Source organism: Diadema setosum, chromosome 6 (genome assembly GCF_964275005.1).
Source record: "Diadema setosum chromosome 6, eeDiaSeto1, whole genome shotgun sequence".
NCBI classification, from domain to species: domain Eukaryota; kingdom Metazoa; phylum Echinodermata; class Echinoidea; order Diadematoida; family Diadematidae; genus Diadema; species Diadema setosum.
The window spans coordinates 33263913-33281267 of NC_092690.1; the positions used below are offsets into that span (position 1 = coordinate 33263913).

At 37.4% G+C, this 17355-nt stretch overlaps 1 long non-coding RNA gene across 1 annotated transcript; it reads left to right on the forward strand.

Annotated features, from left to right (window-relative positions):
* The first annotated feature begins 851 nt into the window (after window positions 1–851).
* On the forward strand, window positions 852–4029 carry LOC140229396 (uncharacterized). Its single transcript, XR_011901293.1, has 4 exons — window positions 852–1108; window positions 1878–1969; window positions 3142–3259; window positions 3923–4029. It is a non-coding gene; the product is annotated as an uncharacterized lncRNA (long non-coding RNA).
* Window positions 4030–17355: the final 13326 nt, after the last annotated feature.

Genomic DNA, 17355 nt, shown 5'->3' on the forward strand with positions numbered 1-17355 from the left:
CGATCACGATTACTCTCCACAGGCATTCATTGTCGGCAGGTAGTTCGCCGTACAGGAGGAAAAGAATATGAAGTTTCCGTGACAAACTGAGGACATACGTTGATGCAGCAGGAAGAGATGATGGATGTGTGAAGTAAGACATCGTGTCCTCATTGCTAGATTCCCACTGGTGTGATATTTTGAATGGAAAGAGCTTCAGTAATATTATACTAATCACAGAGTTAGGAAAATTGACTTTATTTCTTTTTTTTTTCTTCTATGAATGTGATGTTTCTTATGGAAAGTTATGAGATTTAATAAGCTGAATGAACAATTCTCAGAGGATATAGATATGTGATATAAACAGCCATCCCTATCTTTCAACAGAGCAGAATTCTGGATGCCTAATCCAGTCAAGTACTAACTTAGTCAAGTACTTGTACTGTTTGAAAATTGTTGTTCAAATTTTACATCTTTATTGTTATTTATTTGTGTGTGTGTGCGTGTGTGTGTGTGTGTGTGTGTGTGTTGAAACTAAAGTTTCAAAGATGAAGTTTAGGAAGTCAAGACTTTATGCCCCATTGTGAATGTTTTTTACTTTTGTGATAAACTTGGAATATAGTGATTTGGTGTGTTTTTTCAAAGCTAGTAATATTAGGAATAATAAAGTAGTGATGGTAGTGATCATAATAAAATTTTCATGATGAATTATCACTGTTGTTATTACTTGAATAATGAAAATGATGTTACTAGTCATGATTATCATCATCATCATCATCATTCATCATTGCTTTCCCCCTTGCAGAATTACAATATATGTATGCCTCTAAATATATTGTAGGCAAACTGTAATAGCAGTACCTAGAGAAACCTGAAACAAGTACCGGTACATCAATATGGTACTAATTGGAAACATTTCAGTTCATCTTTTCAACATCAAGTTTATTATATGTTGATAAAATTATGTTCCAAAAGGTATACAGTATTTACCCAGTAATGTCATGCATTGTATTTCTGTTGTTTCCACTAATACACAATGGCAGCTACAGTGTGAGAATGTTTGAGGCCATGAGGGGACCTGTAACTATGCCGTCTACGAGATCTGGGAAACAGAAGAGGACTGGAAGACGTGAGTCACTTTGTGTTGATCTCTATTGATCCAGTGATGGTTTTGCCAAGGTTTGACACTGTAGCTCCTTATTATAAAGCATAGATTATTAAGTTCAGAAGAAAATCAAGCAAACAATTCCATACTTCTTCAAATTCATGAAATTCTTCCATCGAGATGTTTTCATTGCGACTGATTGACAAATTGCCCCACATCGACGTAAATAAGCACTGAATTGATCAGTGTTTTAGTAGTAGCCATGATATTTACGTCGATGTGGGGCAATTTGTCAATCAGTCGCAATGAAAACATCTCGACGGAAGAATTTCATGAATTTGAATAACAAAGCAGTACCCACTGCATGCTATAAGGATTAGAACCAACACTTGCTGTCGGGCGAAAGCTCGGTGGTCTAGTGGAGATGACGCCTGTCCGGTGATCAGGAGGTCGTAGGTTCGAATCCTGCTCGAGTATGTACCCCCATGATTTTTTATCATGGCTACTACTAAAACACTGATCAATTCAGTGCTTATTTACGTCGATGTGGGGCAATTTGTCAATCAGTCGCAATTCCATACTTCATTTGTCAGAATAAATTGTGCAGTATTAAAAGAAAAAAAAAGTGTCTTCTTCAGAATGTGTTCACTGTTATTGTAGTTTGTGTTTATTTGTTTGTTTGGTGGGTCATAGGATTTCTGTACCAGATGAGATGTAATTGCTTATGATTTGTGGTATTTTGTAGTACATGTATCATGTTTCTTGTTGATAAGCTTGTCTTGTATTCTTTCAGGAACTTTGCTGGTGCCAAGTCAAAGTCTTTCCGTCGAGAGAATGTGGATCTTTTGGACAAACCAGAGCAGCTGTCTTCAATGGCTATACCAGGTGAGAGTCATGTTACCCCAGTGATAGCTGGAGTCCAATTCCAGAGTGGTTAACCCTGACTTTATAACTAGTGGGGAAATTCTGTTTAATCAACATATTGCTTACAGGAGCCATGCTTGTGCTGCGATAACTATTTTATCAGAGGATCCTGATCAGTGTATATCAAAATTTTACGACCCTCATAAAGGTAGTTACATCAATCAGCTAATCTTTGAGGAGTTGTAGATTCAGAAAGAAATGAAGACAGGATACTGTAAAGATTTTTGTTTCAAAAAGTAGATTCTAGAGTATCTATCTTGTGTTGCAATAATCAAAAGTGCACACCCAATTCTTAACAATCTCTATTCTCTACTTACACAAAATGTCGTTCTTACACCCCAATGGAAGTAGTTTTGTGCATACTGTAAAGCAAGAAATATTTGCAGTGTGAAATTTTCTTGAATCACAGCTGACAGCCTTTTTTTTTTTTCTTTTTTTTATGCCTCCGCCACGAAGTGGTGCCGGAGGCATTATGTTTTCGGGTTGTCCGTCCGTCCGTCCTTCCGTCCGTAATGAATTTTGTGGACAGCGTTACTAAAAAACGTTTTGAGGTATCCTAATGAAACTTGGCATGTATGTGTATTAGGGGGTGAAGTTGTGCCTATCAACTTTTGGGTGCACATGCTCAAGATCAAAGGTCAAAAGGTCAAGGTCAAATACGTAAAATTTCACTATTTCCACCATATCTATGCAATGCCTGAAGATATTTTCTTAAAACTTGGTGTATATATGTATTACCCAATTAAGATTCTCTGGTGGAAGTTTGGGGTCATGAGGTCAAAGGTCAAAGGTCAAAAAGTAAAGTAACAATATTTTTTTGTCCGTAACTTGGAAATTGTTCATGGTATCTTCATGGAACATAGCATATATACATGTACTGACTGACAATGATTATCTAGAGAATTTAGGGTTCATGGGGTCAAAGGTCAGGGGCCAAAGAAAAGGGCAACACTTCAACATTTTACTATTTCCCTCATATTTATGCAATGCCAGCGGGATTATTATTTTTTTTTTTTACACTTGGTGTATGCATGTTTGTATTAATGATTATGCAAAAGTATGAAGTGAAGGATCTATGAAGATAGATTGCAACATATGATTTTGTTTGTTTGTTTGTTTCTCTGTGTTGGTAGGAGCATAGCTGCCTTGGACCCTGATAGCCCTATCCATCATCATGAGGTTTCCCAACCCACTCAATGCCATGCAGAGCCTTTGGATCAACGTCATCATGGAAGGACCACCTGCTCAAGGGTGAGCCACAATGTGCACACATCAGCAGGTCTGAGAGTATTCTGAAGGGGGAGGGCAATTATGCCGGCAGTGCAGTCATTATTCTGATTCAGTCTAATCAGGCCACTCTGCATAAAGATTGACAATCAATCAATCAGTCAATCAATCAATCAATTAATCAATCAATCAATCAAATTTCTTCAAGCAAATATCTTTGAACCTCATTAAAGCTTTGGTTTCAAAATATTTCATTTTACCTTTTCATCGGATAAAGCAGCATCTTAGTGAGTACCATTATAATTCTTCAGTCATGGGGAAAATAATTTTGTAAAAGTAAAAATCAATACCTCTCAAATCAGCAGTGTTTCGAAGTCTCATTTGTATGCCACTCTCCTTCTCTTTGTGACCCTTCTTATTGGAAAGTCTGGACGCCAACTATTTCTACTCTACACATTAATGTTGTTTCCAGAAATCCTTTCTGTCTATATGGCTACAGTTTTATTGTTAATTTGGAAGAAAGGACAAATATATGTTCATTCTTTAAAAAAAAAAGAAAGTGTGTATACATGTATTATCAAAGATGGATAATGAACAAATACTGACATGAAAAAAAAAAAATTGTGCATTCTGTAGTTCACATTACTGTATGATAATGTTTCATTCTCTCCCCACTCCTCTGTCCAGTCTCGGAGTGGAGCCATTGGACAAGGATGTAATAAGGAAGCCTCCTCGTTAGGTTCGTGACCCCATGATCACCAGACCTCTTCTTATTTATGTAGTCATTTCTGCCCTCATCATCGTCGTGGGGATCCTCTGGGTCTTCTGGAGAGAGGTTAGTGCTCCCTTTATTGTCCATGACTGTACACACATTTCTATTAATATTGGTCAAGTTCTTCCTTTACATAATTGTAATATTATGCCCTTGCTACATTGTGCCGAGTGATAACATTAGTGCATTTAGCAAGCTATCTTCTGTCAGATGCTTTGTCATGCGGATTGTAATATTAGATAATGATGCATGTATTGATTTGATTAGATTTATCCATTGTCTTTACAGATACTTGGCTGTGTATATTAGTACATGCAGTAGCAGCATTCATCTTCACATACAGTATGCAATGAATTGTTTTGCTCCATGAAGCCTTTTCAGAGTATAAGGACAAGCATGATACTATCTTGAGCTGGGATTTATCAACTTGTGCCTGTCAAGCAGTCCAGATGGCACTGTATTAATGACTGCTCCTCTCGATTAGATGCAATCCTGCCTCAGCCTTCTCTGTGTCAGACAAAGTCATAAAAAGACGTGTAGCATACATGTATGAATACAAGACCATACATACTGTCTGATGCACCACTGGTGATGAAATTACTCAATTGTGTACAGACTTTGTCAGTACGTTTCAACATAAAGTAATGAGTGATAATTTTGATAAGTAATGTTGTCAAACATGCAGATCATGCCTTGGTTAGCTGTCCTTCAAGATGTAACTGATGTTGGTTATCTACTTCCCACCACTACAGGAAATATTCCAGATGGAAACACTGTCAGTATAAGGTGAGTGTGGCATGAACTTCCCTCCCCTTCTCCCATCCCACTGGCGTATTCGCACACTTTTGCCATGTTATTGTTGAAACCAAGGGCCGTCATTTAAATATCACAGGCTAATTGTTAATTGTACACATTGTAAAATTATTGCCCATTGTACGCTAATGTGTACAAATGTGTCCTTTAAAAGCAAAAAAATTGAATGAGTTAACTATGTGTAAAACATCTGTCATTATGATTGTGCTTCTTCACAACTAAACCTCAGCACTTCTGTAGGATTTCTTGTATTCTGCTCTGCTTCATGTTTTGAGAAAATTAGAGGTTTCTTATACTTTTTTTCACTTTATAAGATATTTGTAGGAAAATAATGCTATATACAAGTATTTGGTTTCATAGGCTGCTGACTGGATGGTATAATTGACTAATTTAATGTCTAATGCACTACAATGAATGACTTCCATGTCTGTTTAATTAGAGGGGCAATCAGGCACAGTTTTACTCTTTTCCATAGAACTCCTTTTAATGACTTACTCTCGATTGACTGATTTTTGTTGCACATTTCAGATATCTGTTTCTTGGTGATGCTGACTTCCTCTGTCTTAGTTGTGCCGGAGATTAAAAGTAGGGTCATCGGCGGTTGAATCGGCGTCACATCATCAAGCAACTGTGTGATTTTGAACTTGTTTGACCTGACGATGGTCTCATTGATACTTGGCAGGAATCTTATGTGGTTTTGCAGTATTTCTGACGCATTCAATCTGTCAAAATCTTCATACATGTACTGGTGCACGGACATTTGTTTGGTTGGGTATACTCAGTGAAAGTCATTAATAAGTGAAGACTGTGTACAATTGTACCTGCTACCTGTATTTTAGGTGTAAAACTCATATTTAACGAAACCCCATTCGATAGAGAGGGTCTGTTGCATCAAAAAATTTGTTATATAACCAGTTTAAAAGCCGTCACGACATACCGGTCAGAAATTCCTGGGCTAAATCACCCAGCGCCACTGACAAATCGATTCTCTGAATAATACTAAATAAAATCTTCGAACCGGACTTATCAGTCGCCAACACGCTGTACTGCAGGGCCATTTTCCGACACCAGGTGTTGTTGTTGTTGTTGTTGTTTTTGATAATTCGCAAACCCGTATCGCGCCCTCTCTCAGTAAGAACGATGTATTTCCTTTTTTTGTGTGTGTGAAAAGTTCAGGGTCGGGGGGTTTTCTAGGGTGGGGCGGGTTACGCCAATACAATGATTTTTTTTTTTTTTTTTTGCCTTATGGAAGTGTTCCTGTTTGCACAAGGTTTTATATTTAAGTGTTTCTCATGGTTCTTATAATGGGCATTTACTTTAAACAATTATGACTGATAATGGTTTTTATTGATGATGAAGGTTGCCAGTATTGAGTAATGCATTTATATTTAGTTCATTTCTTGAATCTGTAGCATTTGATTTCATGTATTTGAAATTTTGCAATTGGTACATGAATGCCAACTCTTTCATCTGCACTATTGCAGTCTTTCAGCAGTTACAGATTTGTATGATGATAAGATGACAAGAACATTTTAATGTGTAATGCTGCTTAAAGGGACAAAACAAATCATGCCCCTATAAAATTGAATTCAGGTTAGTTCTCTCCCTCCCCTTTCCCAAGTAAACATACAGATTTCATAGTTGTGATGACATTCTCTGTCAGAATCGTCTTTGATATATTTGCAAGTTATATAGCACTGGTTACTCAGAGGAATACCAATACCAATGTCAACCCATCACTCTCAGTCAAGCCATTTTTTTTTTTTTTTTTTTTTTTGTTGATAGCTGATGATGTTAGGGGAAGGCGAAAGATTGATTATATGGCTCATTGCCAATCATTCCAATGTCTAATCCACTCAATGTGTTTATGTCACATCCTCAGTCATCATGACATCATAATAATGTTTGTATTATTTTTATGACAATATTACATCCCTATCACATCGCCAGCTCATTATCAACATGACATCCTCACATCATCATCATCATTAGATTATCATGACAGAATCCTGATAGCTGAATTACATTCATGAATGTGAACAGGAACCACAAGGAGAACAGTGCAAAGATCACTAAAGTGGCTACCCTCTATGAATAAGACTAAATCATCATCATCATCGTCATTGTCATCAAGACATAATTCTTATACCTTTATAACATCATAGCATCATTTTCACATTATTGTGATATCATCACCAAACACTGTGACATCATCATGACACTAATGTGACATCACATCATTTTCCTATCATTCTTCATATTGTCCCTAAACCGTGACATCATCCTGCCATTAACCTTCCATCGCTTTCCTTTTACCCACTCCAATGAATAGCACTTTTAATGGGATAGAGATTTTATAGTCTCTATGCAAGGGGTAAACCCATTTTATCCTCTTTATTATGAGCAGGTCTAGCTCTGTAAGAATATTGGATATCACCTTGCTCAGTACAAAAATACTGTCTGTGGTGTTTCCTCAGTATTCATGACTCTTTAAATTGCCAGAGGTTACAATGTAAATATCTCGAAATACTGCACCATTTAACTTTGAATGAAATTTTATGATAGATTAATTTGATCACTGTGGTCCAATTGAAATGTACTTACATTGTCAGATTACATGATATGAGCTGAAGGACCCCTGACTGTAAACTATAAACTGCCATATGTAGATTGTTGAAAACAGTAAGATTTACAGTGGAAAGGCAGGATTTACATCCTGGTGTTGGGAAGAAAAATCCACATTCGGTTTTTCACATTGGCTGTGATAATGCTGGAAGAGCATAAACAGAATTGATAGTGTTTAGCTCTCAGTCTTCTAAAGTTCTAGTGGGTTTTCCTTAGTTCAAAAATGTGATTTAGTCCACATTGTGAACAAAGTTCCTTCATAGGTGTGTGTCTGTCTGTTTGTCAGTGTTGTTGAGTGTATATGAATCTTTCTTTTGGATTCAGAAATTATTCGTAAATGTACAAATTATCGTCTTATCAAGGAGGTACTAGTACCTCCTTGGTCTTATAAAGTTTTTATTTTTCAATTACTTAGCAATGTACAATCCATACAGGAGTGCCTCTCTTGATCATGTTTTCCAGCTTTTCTGAGATTCTAATATTAAAGACTTCCTACAGCAAGTGTAATTGTGTGGTATCTCTAGACTGATGAATATCTGCATAGTTCTATTTGTCTCAGAGTTAATTTTAAAGGGATGTTGACTTCAATCCTGTTTATTTAAGTGATCAATGTGAAATAGTTTTGTTTATTGACAAAGTTGAACAAAGTTGCTTACAATATACACTGGAACTGGAAATACAAATGAAGTCAGTGACACGATGGGTGCATCTGTTTTACACTCCACATCTTTATTAAAGTTGTACATACAGAATAATATACTAGTTTGTGGTAACAGTTCAGCATTGATGTTCATAAGGCCTTGTGTGTAGTCTTGACTTTCAGACCCACCTTATCTTTGACACAGTTGTAGTCTGTATCATGTTAACTCTGATTGTTTGTAGGTTGTTTTCACAGTGAAGTACACAGCAGGATCCTGTATAAACTATTGATGTGCAGTAGTCATACTCAGAGAATGGGACTTCATTGGATGATACAATACTTTACATTGATGATCTTTGTCCTGTAATGGCGGCTGACAGTAGACTGGTATAAGCCAAGTTTTCATGTTAATAAGAATTTTATTATGTGTTCAGTGCCTTCAAAGATCAGTGTACATGTACCACTTGTGAGTAAGAATCTTTATGTCTGGAGGTGCTTCAAGTCTGGCTTAACAGAGTTTCCTCTTAACCAATTGAGAACCAGTCGGAGTATACTAGGGCAGGTGTATATGGGAAATGCTTGTTGTCGCAAAATCAGTCAGTCCTCATTGGGTTAAGGCTAACTTGTGTCGTAAGCAAATTTCTGCCCCCTCTGATTGAAACAGGTTTACAGTATACAGCATAATTTCAGAGCAGAAGCATTGTACTTGCCATTCAAAATTAGCATTCATTAATTATTGTGAGACTGAAATGAAATGAATTTGAAAAATATAGAAAAAAAAAGATATGTGACAAGGCATGTACATTTGTGCCAATTGCCTCATTTAGATTGTAGAAGATTGGAATTTGATTTCATGAATTTGAAAGATTGGAATTTGTGACACCTTGACTGTGGCATTAAGCTGGCAATGGCAGAGAAGCTTCAACCACATGACATGTAAGAAATATGATTGAAGCTTGGAAGTTTAGGGATCTGTTTTTGATAGAAAAGAAAGATCCCTTCTGAAATGAATCAAACCTGCATTAATTACTTGCGACTTTTCAAAGTGTAATATTTCAAATATTGACTGGATGTGCCATGCCTACGAGCCCCCTACATGTTACATTGTAAGTGGATCAGTGTTGTAATTGTTGAAGTGCTTCAAGTCTTTTTTGAAAAGGCACTATATACTGTAATTATTGGTTATCATATGTTATTATGTTTTATCTGTGAGTGTCTGATGAAGAAAATGTATGTTTCAATATCTCTCATGTTTCAACAGGAGAAATATGGGGGTTATTTCAGTGCAAATTGTAATCTGCGATGCAACTTTTACAACATAACGGTAAGCATACAAATTTTACCTGGCAATACATGTACTCAGTAATATTCAGATCTTACTCAGTAACATGAAATAACAATGCCATAATGTTAGAAATACTGCCTGCTGGCTCATCTGTGAAATAAGTTCAGCCTCTGAAATCTTGTTACTTCTGGCCATAAGTGGGCGATTCATGACAGGAAACAATTTATCCCCCAAAACTGTGTGGCCTACAGGTGACATCTCTTGGGTCTGTTGTGAATGGAAAATATGGACTGATAACAAAGGGACTGTACCCAAACTACTGTGAAAGCAGTGTGGTTCAGAGCTCTTTAGTAGGTTGTGTGGAATACATACAACAGCAGTGCGAGCTGTCTTGTTGAATAATGGCAAGCCAATTTGAATATACAGTGTTATTTACATAAACTTTGTATTTCTTTTATGTCCAGAATTGTTAATGACTGCAACTAAATTTCCATCTTGTGATTGGTATGGCACGAATATCTTTCCTTGTTAACTTGGCATACAAAGTGAAAGGAGTGATTGAATGCGTGAGTGGATGAATGATACACAAGATAAATTTATGACTGAAAAAGTGAGATAGTTACTACGTACATCATATAGCTGTGTACACAACTGAATGACGCCATCCCACAAACTGTAAGTTTTCTGTATACAGTTAAACTCGCATAAGTCGATCTTCTCGGGACTGAGCAAAACACATCGACTTAGGCGAGTTTCGACTTGTACGTAAGTCGAAAAAAATCGACTTAAAGTTACACCACACGTACATAATGTATAATGTACATGTATGTTGTCTACTCTGGAGCCGAGAGCTGGAGCGGTGTGCCCGATATTTGCCCTTCAGCAAGACACTTTATCCACATTGATGCAGGCCAGGGCTCCACACTAACTTTTATTTTGGTGGCCCCAAAATGATTGATTTTCATTTTTTGGTGGCCCGAACAAAAAAAAAAAAAAAAAAAAAAAAAAAAAAAAAAAAAAAACCAAGCAAAACTAAATCGGTCCTACGTTCGGTCCGAAAGTTACCCTTATTTACTTCTGATTGTAAAAGCAATCATCCACCATTTACAAGTATTTTCACACCTTCCGGAGCCGAATGTTGCCGTTAATCATTTTCAAATGTAAAAACAAGCAACCGACATTCATTCTAGGATCTTACGGAGCTGAATATCATCCTTATTCATTTCCGAACGTGAAAGCAAACATCCGCTTTTTATTTCATCATCTAAATGAGCCGATTGATACCGTTAATCATTTCCAAATGTAAAAGAAACAATCTGTTACTTATTTTAGCATCGTACGGAGCAGAATATTACCGTTATTCGATCTCCAAATTCAAAAGCAAACACCCGACATTTATTTTATGATCGTAAGGAGCCGAATGTTACTGCTATCCACTTCCGAAAGTGTAATGAATCATCTGACATTTATTTTGGCATCTTCAAGAGTCGAATGTCACATGCTATGTACTTTCGAACGTAAAAGCGAACTTTCGGCAATTATTTCATCATCGTACCGAGTTGAATACCATAGTTATTCATTTCCGAACGCCAAAGCAAACATTCAACATTTATTTTAGCATCTTCCGGAGCTGAATGTTATTGCTATTTACTTTCGAACATAAAAGCAAACATAAGACATTCATTTTATCATCGGACGGAGTTGAATACTATTGTTATTCATTTCCGAACGTTAAAGTAAATATCAAACATTAACTTAACCATCAAACGCAGCTAAATGTTACTGTTATTCATTTCGAAATTTAAAAGCAAACATCCGACAGTTATTTAGCATCGTATGGAGAAGAATATTACTGCTATTCACTTTCGAACGTAAAAACAATCATCTGACATTTATTTTAGCATCTTCTGGAGCCGAATGTTATTGCTATTTACTTTCGAAAGTAAAAGCAAACACCCGACATTTATCTCATCGTCGTACGAAGTTGATTATTATTGTTATTCATTTCCGAACGTCAAAGGGATAATTCGACATTTACTTTAGCATCTTCCGGGGCTGAATGTTAATGTTATTTACTTTCGAACGTAAAAGTAAACATCCGACATTTATTTCATCATCGTACGAAGTTGATTATTATTGTTATTCATTTCCGAACGTCAAAGGGATAATTCGACGTTTACTTTAGCATCTTCCGGAGCTGAATGTAATTGTTATTTACTTTCGAACGTAAAAGTAAACATCCGGCATTTATTTTATCATCTTATGGAGTTGAATATCATTATTTTTCATATCCGAACGTCAAAGCAAACATTCGACATTTATTTCAGCATCTTCCGGATACTTTTATTTTATCCTTATTCATTTCCGAACGCAAAATCAAATCTCTGACATTCCAAAAGTATAAGCAAACATCCGACATTTATTTTAGTATTATACGGAATCGAATATTACCGTTATTCATTTCCAAAATTAAAAGAGCAAACATCTGACATTTATTCAGCATCTTATGGAACCGATTGTTACCGCTTCATTTCCAAAACTGAAGGCAAACATTCGGCTTTTTTGGTGGCCCGGCGTGCGTTTTTGGTGAGCCCGGTCGCAAATTAACCATTCGCGAAATCGTGATTCGATTCGCGAAAAGACTCCGCTAAATATAAGGCATAGATCGCTACACTCGGCAGGGGCTACGTCGTCCTTTCACCAGGTCTCGTTACAAAACCAAAATCTCGCGTGAGTTCTTGCGTTACCTATCGTTAATGTTAACGAAACATCGTTAATTTGCGCTAGGGATCGTTACTCATCGTTGCTACAAACGTTAATTTTCCCGATCGTTAGTTTGCGTTACTAACGATTCAGGTGAAACCGCTTGCGTTAATGAAGCGTTAATGTTTATTTACGCAGTTTCTTTTGGTATATACTGTATGTAAACAAAAACTGGCGTCTCGTGATTTTGACAGTGATTTATTACACAATAAAATCTTATTCGACTTAGGCACAGTGAATTCAATGGTTTTTCCGTGAAAGTGTTCTTGGAATTTCATCGACTTAAGCGAGTATTCGACTTAAAAAATTCGACTTATGAGTGAATTAATACACGTAAGTCAATGGGGGAAAATCGGGACTTTTTAAAATTATCGACTTGCGCGATTATTCGACATATGCGATGTCGACTTAGGCGAGTTTAACTGTATATTGTAAGTTGTGCGACTGGAAACAACCAGTTCATTGTGAATGGGCAAATTAGTTTACTGCTGCTCAGAAGAGTACAGTACAGATGTATATGCTCCAGGTGAATGACTGCAAAATTAGAGGTTTTGGTGTTTGTTTGTTTTTTTCATACAAGATGCAGTGCAACATACTACTAGTACTCGAGGAATAATAACAGTGTTGAAAGTATGGAGACCTATAAGTGAACAAACCATAAGAGCAATCAAATGAAAAAACACACACACACACACCCTCACATACAAAAAAAAAAAAAAAAAAAAAAACTTGGCACATAATAGCATATATGTGTTCCTTTTCAATCCATGACTATGATTGTGATGAAATTAGTGTATCATCCTTTCAAGTTTTATAACATGGATTCTATATTTGTATCCAGTTTTATTCATTCTTTGATAACTGCTGCAAAAGTTCCAACACAAATGAAAATACAGTCAACCTTGCTTAAGCTGGCCTCGCATAAGTCAAATAATCACCCAAGTCAAAGCTCCTTTTCAAGTCCTCTTCTCTTTATACCGGTACATTCTATTAATTTTAATCCCTCATTAGTTGAATTTTCTCTGATCGAAGCCGTTTCTTCAGTCCAAATAGATTCAACATGGGCAAGGTTGACTGTAGTTCAATTCCGTCAACATATTCTACAAACATTTATTGACATTTTGATACTACATATGGAATATGTTTGCCGTAGTTCAATGGCACCTCTACTAACCACCACACAACACTTCTCCCATCTATTCAGACATGAAGTTTTTAATGACAATCTCCTAGAGTGCAAATATGGACTGCTCTTCGGGGAATTGTTGATATCATTACCACGAGGGATCTCGGCTCTGTGCTATGACCCAAGGAACCTTACAGGGGCACCGATAGCAACAACTGCCTTGAAGAAAAGCAGTTCATATCTGTACATACATGTATTATATAATGAAGAAAATTGTATATGAAAATTTAGTAGGTTGATGGCAATAGCTCTTGGATAGCCAATTCACATATCTGCGCTGCCATTTCACGTGCATTGCAATCATATTGGATATTGGTCACCTCTCTCACTATTGAAGCCAAGTGCTTACCCTACATGTGCATATGAATGTGCTGCTACAAATCAAGAGGGCAGTTTAGTATAATATGGGTCAGTTTGGGTACTGTGGGAACTACAGGTAATTGCTGACTGTATGCCCCAATTCTTAACCAATCAGACTTGAAGATTCATCAAATGAAGTATCTGGTTGTAGTGATGAAGTATGTATCTGGTTGTATAGTGATGAGGTATATAGCTGGTTGTATAGTGATGATGTGATGAAATACTAGTACTATATGTATTTGTATTGTGATGATGTACTAGTAACCCCGGCGCGGGGCGCTGTAGCCAGTAACGTGTTGGGGTCGCTGCTGCATGCGGTTACCGCTGATGTTGCTCTGCCACGGCCACGACCTGATCCCGATCTCGCGCTCGCCAACTGGCAATGGCGGAGATTAAGCTGTGCTGAATCTTTTGCATAATGCCATGGCGGGATCATTCCTACTCCCACTTTCAGAACAGTGGAAGCCCATGGCCCATGCGTGAAGTCTTGAGCTAGATCGACATCGAAATCGCGAAAGCTACCGCGCTCAAAACCCACCACTCGATCGAGCATCCCACCGCGGCGGCCAGCGGCTGCGCCGCGCCGTAACGGGCTAGCTAGCTGTAGTGTGCTATGCATGGTACACGTGCAGTGTATGCATGCGTACGTGTTGCGCTGCATGTAGACAAGTCGCATGGGCCAGCTTGGTACACAGCGAATATTGCGCACTCGTTTTGTCGAACGTATTTTGTCATGAAACGTATTTCAGCTCATGAAATGTATTTTCATGGAATGGTTTTTCGTTCGTCGAATGATTTTTTTTTTTCGAAAGTATGGAAAGCCATGTATGTAAAACACTTTTTGTCAAATATATTTTGGGTCTAATAGATTTTTGTTGAAATGAATATATTTTGTCGAATATATTTTTGTCAGATATTTTTGGTCAAATATATTTTGGTCAAACATATTTTGTGTCAAATATATTTTTGGTGAAATATATATTTTGTCGAATATATTTTTGGTCAAATATATTTTTGGTCAAATATAATTTTGCTCAAATATATTTTGGTGAAATATATATATATATTTTTGTCAAATATATATTTTGGTCAAACCTATATATTTTTTTGTCAAATATATATTTTGTTTGAATATATTTTTGTCAAATACATATCTTATTGAATATATCTTTTATCAAATATATATTTTGTCGAATATATTTTTGTTGAATGAAATTTTACTTGATGAAATGGTTTTTTAGTTGGTGTCGAACATAAATATTTGATTCCCCTCTGGCGCGCCATACATATGAGGTAATTTCGCGTTAAAGTACTTCAATTTAACAATATGTAATACCCTGTCATACACAGTGCGCCATCTCCGGCAGGCCCGTGCGCTGTGCAATTAATGCGCACAAAGTGTGAGAATTGTGAAAATGAGTGATCAATAAAACCCGTCCGGCTGACTATCAAAGCCACTTTTTCCCCAAAATTTCTTGTTTGGTTTGTAAGAAGAACTCCATAGCTATTTCCCATGAAGTGGTCATATGAGGTAATTTCGCATTAAAGTACTTCAATTTAACAATATGTAATACCCTGTCATACACAGTGCGCCATCTCCGGCAGGCCCGTGCGCTGTGCAATTAATGCGCACAAAGTGTGAGAATTGTGAAAATGAGTGATCAATAAAAGCCGTCCGGCTGACTATCAAAGCCACTTTTTCCCAAAAATTTCTTGTTTGGTTTGTTAAAAGAACTCCATAGCTATTTCCCATGAAGAGGTCATATGAGGTAATTTTGCATTAAAGTACTTCAATTTAACAATATGTAATACCTTGTCATACACAGTGCGCCATCTCCGGCAGGCCCGTGCGCTGTGTATAAATGGGCACAAAATGTGAGAATTGTGAAAATGAGTGATCAATAAAAGCCGTCCGGCTGACTATCAAAGCCACTTTTTCTACAAAATTTCTTGTTTGGTTTGTTAGAAGAACTCCATAGCTATTTCCCATCAAAAGGTCATATGAGGTAATTTCGCATTAAAGTACTTCAATTTAACAATATGTAATACCTTGTCACACACCGTGCGCCATCTCCGGCAGACCCGTCCGCTGTGTATAAATGCGCACAAAATGTGAAAATTGTGAAAATGAGTGATCAATAAAAGCCGTCCGGCTGACTATCAAAGCCACTTTTTCCCCCAATATTTTTATTTTGTTTGTTAGAAGAACTCCATAGCTATTTCCCATGAAGAGGTCATAATACATGAGGTAATTTCGCATTAAAGTACTTCAATTTAACAATATGTAATACCTTGTCATACACAGTGCGCCATCTCCGGCAGGCCCGTGCGCTGTGTATAAATGCGCACATAAAATGAGTGATCAATAAAAGCCGTCCGGCTGACTATCAAAGCCACTTTTTCCCCAAAATTTCTTGTTTGGTTTGTTAGAAGAACTCCATAGCTATTTCCCATGAAGAGGTCATAATACATGAGGTAATTTCGCATTAAAGTACTTCAATTTAACAATGTGTAATACCTTGTCATACACAGTGCGCCATCTCCGGCAGGCCCGTGCGCTGTGTATAATGCGCACAAAGAACAGCGTGAGATATTGTGAAAATGAGTGATCAATAAAAGCCGTCCGGCTGACTATCAAAGCCACTTTTTCCCCCAATATTTCTATTTTGTTTGTTAGAAGAACTCGATAGCTATTTCCCATGAAGTGGTCATATGAGGTAATTTCGCATTAAAGTACTTCAATTTAACAATATACCTTGTCATACACCGTGCGCCTTCTACGGCAGACCCGTGCGCTGTGTAAATGGGCACAAAGTGTGAGAATTGTGAAAATGAGTGATCAATAAAACCCGTCCGGCTGACTATCAAAGCCACTTTTTCCCAAAACTTTCATTATTTCTGCTTTCTTTGAAGTTGTTTCACCCATCTGAACATAATCATACAGGTCAGGCAGCCTAGTTGTAGATTTTTTTTTATGAAATCATTCCACCACATGTTATATTGTCTCTTTAATAGATAAACTCATATGAATGAAAATAAATATATAGTTAATCAAATAAAGACGAATAAATTATTTGCAACACTGTATTAATCAAGATCGTTAAATTCATCCACATTTAAAATTGGCAACAGCATGCGCGTTGCGAAATAGTAGCTAGTCTCACGCACGTCACGCTTCACTTATTCCGGCGCTTCGGCTAGGATCAGCGGAGTCTCTCCAGCTTCCGGACTCTTTTTACTCGTATCCGTGATATCCGTGATATCCGTGATGTACGCGACAAGCCGTATGAGGGCGTGACACCCGAGGATTGCGATACCCGAGTTAGCCTTTAAACAAGGCGACTCGCTCTGCGTGCCCCCCGTATAGCGCGTTTACCCCACAAACCTGTTGGCCGGCGAGTGGAGCGAGCCGCCTTTATCCACTCGTTCAGGGATGTGTACTTTTGTCGTTGTTGTTGCTTTATATTCTTTGACAAATTTGCGTACAAATTTGACGCAGAAAATACACACGGCACCAGAATATAAAGCAACAACAACGACAAAAGTACACATCCCTGAACGAGTGGATAAAGGCGGCTCGCTCCACTCGCCGGCCAACTGGTTTGTGGGGTAAACGCGCTATACGGGGGCACGCAGAGCGAGTCGCCTTGTTTAAAGGCTATACCCGAGTGGGCGC